We start from the raw sequence: 12,310 nt of genomic DNA, 5'->3' as shown, positions 1-12,310 counted from the left end.
ATTGTATTCTTTTCATACAGTTATAGTGCCATTGTATAATAAACACACTATATTGCCATCTATTTGGCAAAAAAATAATCCTCCACTGTATCTTAAAGCGAGACCTCGGAAGTCCACTTGTTTTTTTTTTAACATGACAGATTTGCATTGGTAATATTAGGAAAAGCTGCATTACAGGTATAAGTATGAAACTCAAAATGCTCTAAGTTATGACTGCATTACTGTGATTTACAGTTTACTGCACAGCCGTTAGAGGTGATGGGAGTGGCAAATACCGGTTCTGTTGGTCTGCTGTGCCATTATTGTGCAAAAGCAGCCATAGATGCTGCCTAAGCAAATGAGCATAGCTGTGTTCTATGCAGTGAGTGTTTTTATGGACAGTGAAATTTGAATTTCATATAACTTCCCACATGTTGTGAAATGTTATTACACTGTTGATTTATTTTCAGCTATGCAACATTAAAAAATTTTTATCTTTATCAAGCCATTTTACCTTGTGGGCTGTACAGAAGTAGACAGCAAGCCAGATATGACCTGCTTGTTGTAGCTTGACGAGCTCTACTTTAAAGTCAATTGTCTTTTTTTTTTGGCGTATAATTGCTTTACAATGTTGTGTTAGTTTCTGCATCACAGTGAAGTGAATCAGCCATATGCATACACACGTCCCCTCTCTTTTGGACCTCCCTCCCACCCATCCACCCAACTAGACCATCACAGAACACGGAACTGTCAATGGTCTTTTAAAAAATTAACAAATAAGGGAAAATTTCTTTTATATTCCCTCTTATATTTGCCATTTCTGGTGTTTTCATTTCTTTGCATAGATCTTTGTTTCCTGTGGTTTCATCTTTCACAAACCTGAAGAAATTCCTTTAATATTTCTTTCAGTGCAGATCTACTACTGATAAATTCTCAGTTTCAGTATATTTTAAATGGTTTATTTTGCCTTCATTATTCCCACCCCCCCCTTTTTTTTTGATGTGGACCATTTTTACAGTCTCTACTGAATTTGTTACAGTACCGCTCCTGTTCTATGCCTTGGTTTCTTGGGTGTGAGGCACGTGGAATCCCAGCTCCCTGACCTGGGATCCACCCTCCTGCCCTGTCCCCACACTGGAAGGTGAAGTCTCAACCACTGGACTGCCAGAGAAGTCCCCATTATGCCCTTTTAAGTATTTTTATTTTCACAAAGACAAAAGAAAAAAGCAGTACACCAAATAATGACAATATTAATAACATTTTAAGGAAATTAGAAGCAATTTGTAGTTCTATTATGTAATCACTCATTTATATTCCATCTTGGCCGTCATAATATCCAATACTATTAATTTCCAATTAGCATTCACACTGCTTATTAGATACATTTTTCTCCTTTCTTTAGTTCCAACATGATGCTGGTACATTCGTTTATGTGATAATGCACATGTCAAGAGGTGTGTGTAAATAGGTGTATGTGTGTGGTATGTGCATGCATGTTTTGGTCCTCTACCCACAAGTTTACGAATGTCAAGAAAATCTGGAGTTCCTCTTTTCTGGATCTTCTTTTGTGTTACACCCTCTCAGTTGTCTCCATCTTCATCAAGGCTTCGTGGAAGCTAAGGTCTGCTTTAATTCCAAAACATTATATTCCTCTGCTCTCAATTTAACTCTTTTTTAAATAACTATCAACCAGTTGAAGTTATTCAGTTAGATGAAAATTCAAATTCTTAAGGTTACCAAAATAAAATTCATGTGTGCTTAAAATTCAGCACATGGAACTCTCCATTAAGGAGAAGAAAGTGCAGAAGAAAGTGCAGTGGCTTTAAAGACTTTTTTTGGTGATCAAGTTTAAGCTGAAATATTTTTGTATGTTTCATAGTTTTCATATACCTCAGGAATAGAATTAACATTTTTTGTAGAATGTTTATACTTCAATTTCAACTTAAAATTTTATCTTACAGACTGGCTATAATTAAAAACTATAAAACTACTTAGTGTAAATATTTAAAGATGTATAATATATGCATTCCTGCCTTTCAGGAAGCTATTTTCCAGTTGAATATTCATTCAACACATTTTTGTTACATAGTCACTATAGTTAGGGCGCTGTGTTAACTGCTGGGATTCTTCAGTGAAACGGCAGATATTCTACCTTATAAGCACTTAAAAATAAACTATGCAAGGTGACATGAAGGAAACAAAAGGGATGCAGGGCTACATGTAGAGTTTCAGGGAACTCTTCACTAAGGTAATCAGTGAATTGGACGACTTTGAATAATGACTGATAAAAACATGGGTGAGAGGGATGGTCTCTGCGGGCCATCTGAGACAACAGTAGATTCATTTCAGGTTACTTGTAGCCATATGGAATCTAGTTTCCTTTCGTTCAGTCTTAGAAGCGTTCCTATGTGTGGCTGCTGAACTGGAGCTATTGCCTATTGCTACAGCTGAGCTCTATTACCTGCTGAAATGTTAGTTCATCAGTGTCCTGAAAGAGCTGCTGCTGGGAACTGTGGTCCAAAAGACCTAGGGTAGCTTCTGAAGAGTCCACTGGTACCTGAATACCAAGACTGTCAACTATAAAAAGTCCAGATCAACTTGTTCCAGGTGTCCAGATTCTGTGTTTCAGCATTTGAAAATTCTTCAACTAGGGCTTTATTACCTATAGAATTAGGAAGAGGCCACAGTTCATCTGGGGGGTTAGTACTGGGGCCCAGATGCTCAACTACTTCAGTTGAGAGACTTGATGACTTCTAGGAGTACACTTAAATCTTTGCAATTAACCTCCATTCCATTTGATAGATTTTTAAAATTTATTTATTTTTTGTTTTTGTTTTAAATTTTTAATTTATTTTTTTACAGTAGGTCCTTGTTGGTTATCTATTCTAAATATAGCAGTATGTACATGTCAGTCCCAAACTCCCAATCTGTCCCTCTCCCCGACCCCCAGAATCATTATCATCATCTCCTTTTTTAAGATCTCTGTCCCCAACTCCATCACTTTCTCCATGGCTCCTATTGCCCATATAGAGCATGTATACTATCCAAATTGTGTTTTTAAAAGATTCTCCACTCCCACCCTACTAGAATGTTAGCTTCTTTTTTTTTTTTTGCTGTACGCGGGCCTCTCACTGTTGCGGCCTCTCCCGTTGTGGAGCGCAGGCTCAGTGGCCATGGCTCACGGGCCTAACCGCTCCGTGGCATGTGGGATCTTCCCGGACCGGGGCACGAACCCGTGTCCCCTGCATCGGCAGGTGGACTCTCAACCACTGCGCCACCAGGGAAGCCCTAGAATGTTAGCTTCTTGAGAGCAGAGACCATGCCTATGTTGTTAATGGTTATAGTCAGGACACATAGAACACTGGTACAAGGTAAGCACTCAACAAATACTGGGTGAATGAATGAGCTGAATGCATTGGCCTCCTAAAACGATATCAAGCCCATATGTCCTTTCTGTTGATATGTTGTCAATCACAGGAAATTCACCCTAGTGAAATTCTCTGGAGTATTTTAAAAAGGGAATCCTAGTTACTCAGTTCACACAATGCTTTCTGATCGCAGAGGCAGTATCACATTTACTGCATTGTTTCCATGAAAAAAACCCTGTCCAGATTTTCTCTGTACCATAAACTGGAACACTGAATGTTGAGAAGTTTCCCATGCAGTCTCTCTTCATTTATTGTCCCCCAAGAAATGTGCCTTTTTGTCGCTTTTGTTAAGGCTCCCAAGGAATCTTTTTCCATAGAAAAAGTTTTCAAAAAATTTTGGTAGTCAAAAGCTATTTCTGGGTGAACAAGTAGAAGAAATTGCCCTTCTGGTCGTGTGTCAGTAAAGTTATCATCATGAGATTTTAACCTGAGATTTTAACCTAAGAGCTTGAGAGTCATGGTTCATTTCATCCACAGACAAACCTAGACTACTGCAATTCTCTCAGGTCTCCCATGCTGAAATCTAATCTCTATTTTGCCTTCATTTCTGAAGGAGAGTTTCACTGAATACAGAATTGTGTGTTGATATATTTTTTCCTTCAGCAATTTAAAGATGTTATTCCACTGTCTTGTTTCTGTTAAGAAATCGGATGTCATTCCTATCATTGTTTCCCTGAATGTAATGTGTATTTTTCTCTGACTGCTTTAAGATTTTTCTCTTCTCCATTCATTTGAATATGATAACCTTCGTTTGGTGTTCTTTTTTTCTTTTTAAAAAACATATCCTGTTGGTGGCTTTAAGTTTCTTTGGTTCATGTGTTGCTTTTTTTCCATTAAATTTGGAAAAATTTTGCTATTATTTCATGTATATTTTCTGCTTCAGTGAATTTTCTTTTCTCTTTTGGGGACTCTCATTAAACATATATTGGACCTGATTTTGTCCCGCAGGTCACTGGGTTTCTGTTAATATTTTCAGTATTTTTTCTTCTTCTGTCTTAATTTGGTTCATTTCTATTAATCTGTCTTTGAGTTCACCAATATTTTTTTTTCTGCAATGTCCATTAAGCTGTTAAACCCATCCAGCAAACTTTGAAATTCGTGATGTGGTATTTTTCAGTGCTAGAATCTTCTTTTGATTGTTTTTGTAGTTTCCAGTTATTCCCTGAGAGTCCAGATGTTTACTTGTCATGTCCATCTTTTGATTTAAAGCAATGACCATATATATAATATCAAATAGATATTGTCCCCTATTTCCAACAGCTCTGCCATCTCTGGATATGTTTCAGTGATTTTTTTTCTTTCTGGCTGCAAGTCACATTTGTCCTGACTTTCGCACATGTCTGGTGATTTTTATTGTATGCTGGATATTATGGATGCTAGGTTGCTGAGAGCCTGGATTTTTGTTGTCTTTGAAAAATGTTGAGCTTTTTTGTGTTTTCTTTTGTTTGTTTGTTTTGTTTTGTTTCTGGAAGTCTTGATCCTGTCAAGCCATGTTCAAAGGGCTTGTTAGGATGAGACTCATGTCTACTAACATTTATCCTATTCCTAAATGTGGTCTTTCTAGGGTCTCAGCTGAATGCCTGGGCTTACAGTCATCTGTCTCTACTCTGGTTGGTCAGAATTCCATCCTATCACAACAGTGTGTGACTTCTGTAATCTCCATTCAGCTCTTAAGCTCCCTGTAGCTGTTTGCTGTGATGCTTCTGCATTTGCACAGTTTAATATTCAACCAAAGGGACCTGCGTGAAGATTCCTGCAGCTTCTCTATACAACATCCTTCTTTCCTGTATCCTTCCGCACAAATTCTAGCTGTCCCCAAACCTGCTGTTTCCTCTACCTTGTAAGACTGCTGCTTTCTCTTTGGGTACCACTTCCCTGGGTCACTGTTTGGAAACTGCATAGGCAGGAAGCTGAGATGAATGTGGAGCACATCTCACATATTTCCTTTCTCTCAAGATCACAGCCCTATGTTGTCTGTTGTCCAATGCCCAAAAGCAGTTGCTTCATATACTTAGTCCAGTTTTACAGCTGTGATGACAGGAAGTCTTTTAGTCATTACTCTGCGTGGCTAGAACTGGAAATCCCAATGTCTTCTTTATCTTTGTTCTCTCAGGGTAGTGCTTAGAGCTAGGTGCTGATGTTGGTTGAATGAGTGCACAATAATTCTGTTAAGTGACCTGGATAAGGGCATGCGGTGGAGCATTACAGGGACCCCATGTCTCTAGCCTCTTGCTTTTCTATGCTGTATTGTAAGGGGCTTCATTTTCTTCTCTCTGTGGTTATGAATTGGGGCCCAGCGTTCACCTTTGCAGAAAGAAGGCTTAAGTTCCTCCCGAATGACTTTTTCTTCCCCATTTAATGAAATTGACAACCACACTTGTGATGAAACCACTTTTAACCTTTCAGGATTCACTTTGGGGGACTATGGGGGAAGCACAGGCAAATGTCCAGTGTTTTTCAGTACTCTATTCGTAGCTTCCTTCTTCATTTACCAAAGCCATGGAACATTGCTTAGAGCATCTGTGTGATTCAATCAGGGGCTGCTTTTCTGTCTTCCTGAATAATCCTAATGATTAGCCTGGTCCATCTGGAGCAGCTATTGACTGGCTCACACTCTTTCGAGTTAACGCTGAGCCATCAATTTCTATTTAAGCCATTTCCTGGGAGTGACTGTGGGGGAAGTCGGGTTAGAAGATTGTGTCAGGTCAGAAATGTAAACCCTGGAAGGAAGAAGGCCTCTGGAAGCTGAGTTCTATTGCTTATGAGGTGAACAGCAGTGGTCAGTTTTCTTACAGCTTTCTAAGCCTCAGTTCCTTCATGTGTAAAACGGGAATATTAATACCTATCTTCTAGGTAAGGTTAAATGAGTTAACAAGTGTAAAGTGCCTTGTGTCACGCCTGCCTCAGGGGAGGTGCTCAGTAATGGCAGATATCCCTCCCTTTCCCTCCCCTCCCCTTCCCCCTCCCCTGTCCTTCTTTCTTCTTTTGGACACTTGGTGGAGGATGGCTGTGCCTCTGAAGTGCTAGGGCTCATGAATATATGGATGGGGAGAATATCCTAGGGGGTTCTAGGTATTTTTGCTGTGAGCTTCTTTGCCATAAACATCTTTGCCATGAGCCTTTTTGCCGAAAATATTTTTGCCGCATAACAAATTGATGGTAAGGCAGTTTTGCTGTGAAAGATAAGATAACTGGCTGACAGTTTGTTTTGACAGTTTGTTTTCAAATGGTTGGAATGAATAGCGTTCTTCCCAGTTAGCGACGTTATTGATGGCTTTATCAAGTTGACAGAGCGTGATGGTTTGCCCCAAGAGTTGGTTTCTTATTTTGAAACACACTACATTGGAGGTGAAATGGGCCAAGGGCTTTGAAGGCACAGAGTTGAACCCACCTTTCCCATGGGATGTCTATCAACGGACACATGCCAGTATGTCAAGAATAAGCAACAGGCTTTCACCATGCAATACAGAGCTCCGCCACAAATACGCGTCCTAGTACTTGGAAATCTCTCTTAACGACAGAAGAAATTTTAGCAAAAAGGAAAATGTATGATGTGGTGAACGAGGAGACGAATCAATAAGCCAAAAAATGTATATTACTGTGAATGAAAGACTTGGAAGACAAGTTCTTAGGTACAACCCACAAAATAAAGTCAGCTCTTTGTGCAGTATTGCCATGAATCTACACACATTTTAAATATATTCAAATATTTTGTATTTTGCAATAAAGTCTTTAACTTTGTTATTCATTTTTCATTATGTTCTTAAGATTTGAGTTTTTTTGAATTTTTTTGAAATTTTTTATTATTATTATTTTTTTTGCGGTATGCAGGCCTCTCACTGTTGTGGCCTCTCCCGTTGCGGAGCACAGGCTCCGGACGCACAGGCCCAGCGGCCATGGCTCACGGGCCCAGCCGCTCCGCGGCATGTGGGATCTTCCCGGACCGGGGCACGAACCCGTGTCCCCTGCATTGGCAGGCGGACTCTCAACCACTGCGCCACCAGGGAAGCCCTGAAATTTTTATTTTATGTTGGAGGATAGTTGATTAACAATGCTCTGTTAGTTTCAGGTGTGCATCAGAGTGATTCAGTTATACATATACATGTATCTGTTCTTTTTTAAATTCTTTACCCATTTAGGTTATTACAGAATATTGAGCAGAGTTCCATGTGCTATACAGTAGGTCCTGGTTCGTTATCCTTTTTAAATATAGCAGTGTGTACATGTCAATCCCAAACTCGCAATCTACCTCCCTGTCCCCCACCCTTCCTCCCTGGTAACCATAAGTATGTTCTCTAAGTCTGTGAGTTTGTTTCTGTTTTGTAAATAAGTCATTATGTCCTTTTTTTTTCTTTTCAGGTTTTTTTGAATTTCTGAATTTTATTTTACTTATTTTTTTATACAGCAGGTTCTTATTAGTCATACATTTTATACACATCAGTGCATACATGTCATGTCTTTTTAAATGTCCCTTTTTTTTTTTTTTTTTGCTGTATGCGGGCCTCTCACTGTTGTGGCCTCTCCCGTTGCGGAGCACAGGCTCCGGACATGCAGGCCCAGTGGCCATGGCTCACGGGCCCAGCCGCTCCGCGGCATGTGGGATCTTCCCGGACCGAGGCACAAACCTGTGTCCCCTGCGTTGGCAGGCAGACTCTCAGCCACTGTGCCACCAGGGAAGCCCTAAATGTCCCTCTTTTTTAAATTATTTTATCTTTTATGGCAAAATTGCCTTACAACCAATTGGCTATGTGGCGAAAAAGCTTGCAGCAAAGATGTCTATGGTAAAAATGCTCACAGTGAAAATACTGGACAAGGTCGTGGAGACGTGAGAAGGTCCCAGTGTGTTGGTCCTTACTCCTCTGTTCCTGCCTGCATCATATCTGCAAGCACTTACAGGGATTTAATTTTGCTGTGTAGACTTCCAGAGTGGGACATGTCTGGCCCTTCTGCTCAGGGACCACACCCTCTAGGGAAGCACTATAGAGGCTGGGAACACTGTATTGGTGTTGCTCAGACATGGCTCCCTTTATTCCTGTGAATCCTTGGGCCTGATGGTTTCCTCTCTAGGCCTCAGTTTACTTCTCTATAAAATGGTTACTGTCATGCAGACCCTATTCTCCTCTCCATGGAACTCTTGGGAGAAGGGATACATGCCACTAATTTTTTTTATGGTGTCAGATTGTGTTTCTTAGTGCCAGGGCAATAACTGGGAGAGTTCCTTAGCACAGGAAGCAAAGTCCAGTTGGGTGTCACTTCTAAAAAACCGCAGAGAGTGCCAAGAAGCATTCTCGATCCCCACGCAGTGGTACAGGAGAAATGTTTCCCATCTGAGAGCATGGAATGGAGCTCCAGGGATTGCTGGGGTGGTTGTTACCAGCCGTGCCAGAAGAGTCCAAGGTGCAGCTCATTTGCTTTTGGCTCAGGGACAGCTGGCAGCTGGCCAGTGCTCAGTCATCTTGTTCTTTGCCCCTGAACCTAGTAATTAGCAATACCCGCTGGCTGAGTCATGCTTGCTATCAGTCAGTAATTGTGTTGTGGAGCCATCAGTCCAAATGTTACTAAATCAGACACACTGAATCACCTATGTGGGTCCCTCTTGTTCTCTATCTTCGCACCCTGTTTGTTTCCTTTAGATGATGGCTTATCAGAATGTATTATTATTTTGTAATTCCTTTATTGTACCCCCCTCACGGTTTCAACTCAATAGCTTGGAAGCTTGGTGAGCTCAATAGCCATGCCGATTTCACTCACAACTCCCAGCAGGAGCCTAACACATGGAGGGTGCTTGTTAAATATCAGTTGAATGAATGAATAACCAAATCTGCAGCTCATCATCTACCCTACCCCATTTCATTATAATCTTATAATTTCCGTAATTTGCTTTTGCTTCCTTAAATGCGGAAGAAAAGAAATACAGGGAGCAGAATCTCAGGTCATTTTCTGACAGAATGTCAGCCGCCATTTATTGAGCTCTGAGCAGGGGCCATGCACCTTCATGGGCAATATCTCATTTTATCTTCACAAGGACACCTGAGGCATGCACGATCGTCATTCTCATTTTGCAGATGAGGAAGGTCAGGCTCAGCTAGACTAACTAATCTGTCTGAGGGCTCACAGCTGGAGCAGGGTGGAGTTGAGAACATAAGGCGGATCTGTCTAGCTTCAGGGCCTTGCTTTTTGCTTCATAGGCCAGTGCTTCAAAAATTCTGGTTCAACTCTGGCTGCACCTTGGAATTACCTAGGAGTTAAAAAAATACAGTTGCTTGTCTTGCATTGTTGGAGATTCTGACTTAATCAGTCTGGGGTAGTGCCTGGACATCAGGTTTTGTTAATCTAGCCCCATTCCTCCACCCCAGCTCTGGCCAAAGTGTAGTCAAAATTGAGAACTATTGCCCTGTAAAGCATGAGAGAAACATACAGCCAGACAAGCCGCTTTGCTTGGGGACAGAGCCCCCTGGGAAAGGCTTTGATGACGGTTCATCATGGTCCCCTGGGATGAGCGCACAACCTGGAGAGGAGAGGGATCTGGGTAGGATGTCCCCTTAAAAAGAAAGACCTGATCTTACTCATCTATAATATGGCGATGATGACAATTCTGGCATTGCTCAGCTGGGATTCCGAGGATCTTAGGCTGGAAATGAACTTAGAAATTCACATTGTGGCCCAGAGACGTTAGATGGCTTGCCCAAGGCCACACAGTGGGTAAGAGGTAGAGACGTGGGCAAAACAGAGAAGCAGAACATGACGGTGGATAAGAGGTTGGGATTAGGCTGACTGATGGATCCAAATCCAGATTTATCACTCTGGCTGTGTGCCTTTGAGAAAGTCACTGTGCTTCCCTGAGCCTCAGATTCCTCATTTACAAACTAGCCATACTGGTAATAGTATCTACCCTCTAGTGTTTTGTGAAAACACTAAGAGGAAACTGTGTTTGCAACATGCTTAGCATTGTGCTTGGCCCTGGGTAGGTGCTCACATCTTTCTGGGGTTGACAAAAGCAGAATGGAGAATCAAGACAAAGGCAAAATGGGGCTCTAGTGGTAGGTGGTGATATTGGCAACACCCTGGGGCCAGTAGAGAAGGAAATCAAGTGAGCTGGAGCTGGCGTGAGGGATGAGTGTGTCCAGATTTAGGGCGTCCCAGCTGGGGTAAGTTTGAGCTGACAGGACAGTGGTGCTGCCAGTGTTCCTATTCCAGGTACCAGGATTAGGACATCAAGTGGGACGTGGTATTCAGGAAGGGAGGGCATCCTTGGATCCCTTCTCAGGTTAGAGTGGTTGTTCAATCAGTGGTATTACACTGCACAGAAGACCCAGTCATCTTTGGAGGTCCGTTCCTGAGAATGCCAATCTCTGTGGGAGCAGATGTGTTTTACTGATTTGAGACTAGGAAATCAGCCTCTGACTGAGGATTAAATGAGATGATGCAGTGCTTATCTAAGTGCCCACTGAATGTCAGTGATTGTTATTTACTGCTAACAATAAACCCTGAGAGTTGGGCACTTTTATCCTGCCTGGGTTCAAATGTTGACTTAGCTGAGTAATTCTGGGCAGGTAAACTTAATCTTTTAGGCTTCATTTCCCTCATATGTAAAATGGGGTAATAGTGCAATCTCATCACATTGGGAAGTAAGATGAACTGTCTGAAGAGTTGAGTTCAATGTGTTCCATAAGGTAAGAACACAAAAAATGCCAGCTCTAAGCACTAGCGTTAAAGTCCAACCTCAGCCCGTGAGGGGCCATCCCTGTTAAGTGGAATGGTGAGTGGGCTGCCATACCCGGTGGAGAATTGGGGTGGGAGGGGCAGAGGGGCATGGGGAGTGTTGTCAGCATGGAACAGCGTTCACCGACCCTGGAGTTGAGGTCTCAGTTCCAGCTACCTTTCCATTTCATGCCCCGAAGGGGTAAAAAGTCCCTGTGTGCCAAGTGTAAGGTACATGAAGTGTACAGTACATGGGGAATTTTGCTTTCCCTTGCAGAAACCCTCTCCTCTACCCCCACACACTGAAAAAGGGAAGCTCGTTTGAAAGTCAAGCATTATAAGCATAGAATATTGAGACCAGTTTCTAAACTACAAATGGAAGGGGCTTTAGCTCACTTTATCCACTGCTACTCATGATTCTCACAGGAGGACGTTGAGATTCATAGGAATGAAGTGGTTGGCCCAAGGCCTCAGAATTTGCCAGCTGGCAGACCTGGGCCTGGAACGAAGATCTGTTGACTCCAATCCACTGTGTTTTCTACAATTCCACCCTGGAGCATTATTATTATTATTATTATTACTGCTGTTATTTTGGTGTGTACATGTGGGTGAGTGGAAGCAATGTGAACAGGGATGGTAAATAAAGATAGTCAGACTATCTAACAGTTGGTCAGTTTTGTCTCCTTGATCTAAAGTTGCTAGGGATGAAGAGTCTCTTAGAACTGAGTGCAAAAGTTGTGTTTGGTGAGCTGGATTAGGAGAACAATCTTTTTCATCTGGAGAACTGGCATTATGACTTTTGTAGACATTTGGCTTTTAATAAATTCAGGGCAAATAATTCATTTCTTTACATAAGGGTAAAAAATGTTTTGTTCTCATCACTCCCAGGAGTTGGGTACAAGCTAAAAGTGAGAACTGCACTTCAGAAGGACACCACTACATGCTTAGATTTCCCACTGGGAGGGGAAATTTTGAGACTGAGTTTTTGGAGGAGAGCGTTACCCTCTTCTCCCTTAATCCATGTCTCATTTTACCTACAGCTATTAGCTGGAAACAAATGAAATTTCAGTGTGACCCTTTTTGACCCACAGAAATGGCAATTTAATATGGTCCCACGCTGTTATTGGCTGAGCATCAATGGTGACTAACTACTGCTCTGGGAAATGGAAAGAGATGGATGAGTTGAACCCTTTTAATTCTTG

The sequence above is a fragment of the Pseudorca crassidens genome, chromosome 7 (genome assembly GCF_039906515.1).
Source record: "Pseudorca crassidens isolate mPseCra1 chromosome 7, mPseCra1.hap1, whole genome shotgun sequence".
NCBI lineage: Eukaryota > Metazoa > Chordata > Mammalia > Artiodactyla > Delphinidae > Pseudorca > Pseudorca crassidens.
This window is presented reverse-complemented; position numbering follows the sequence as displayed.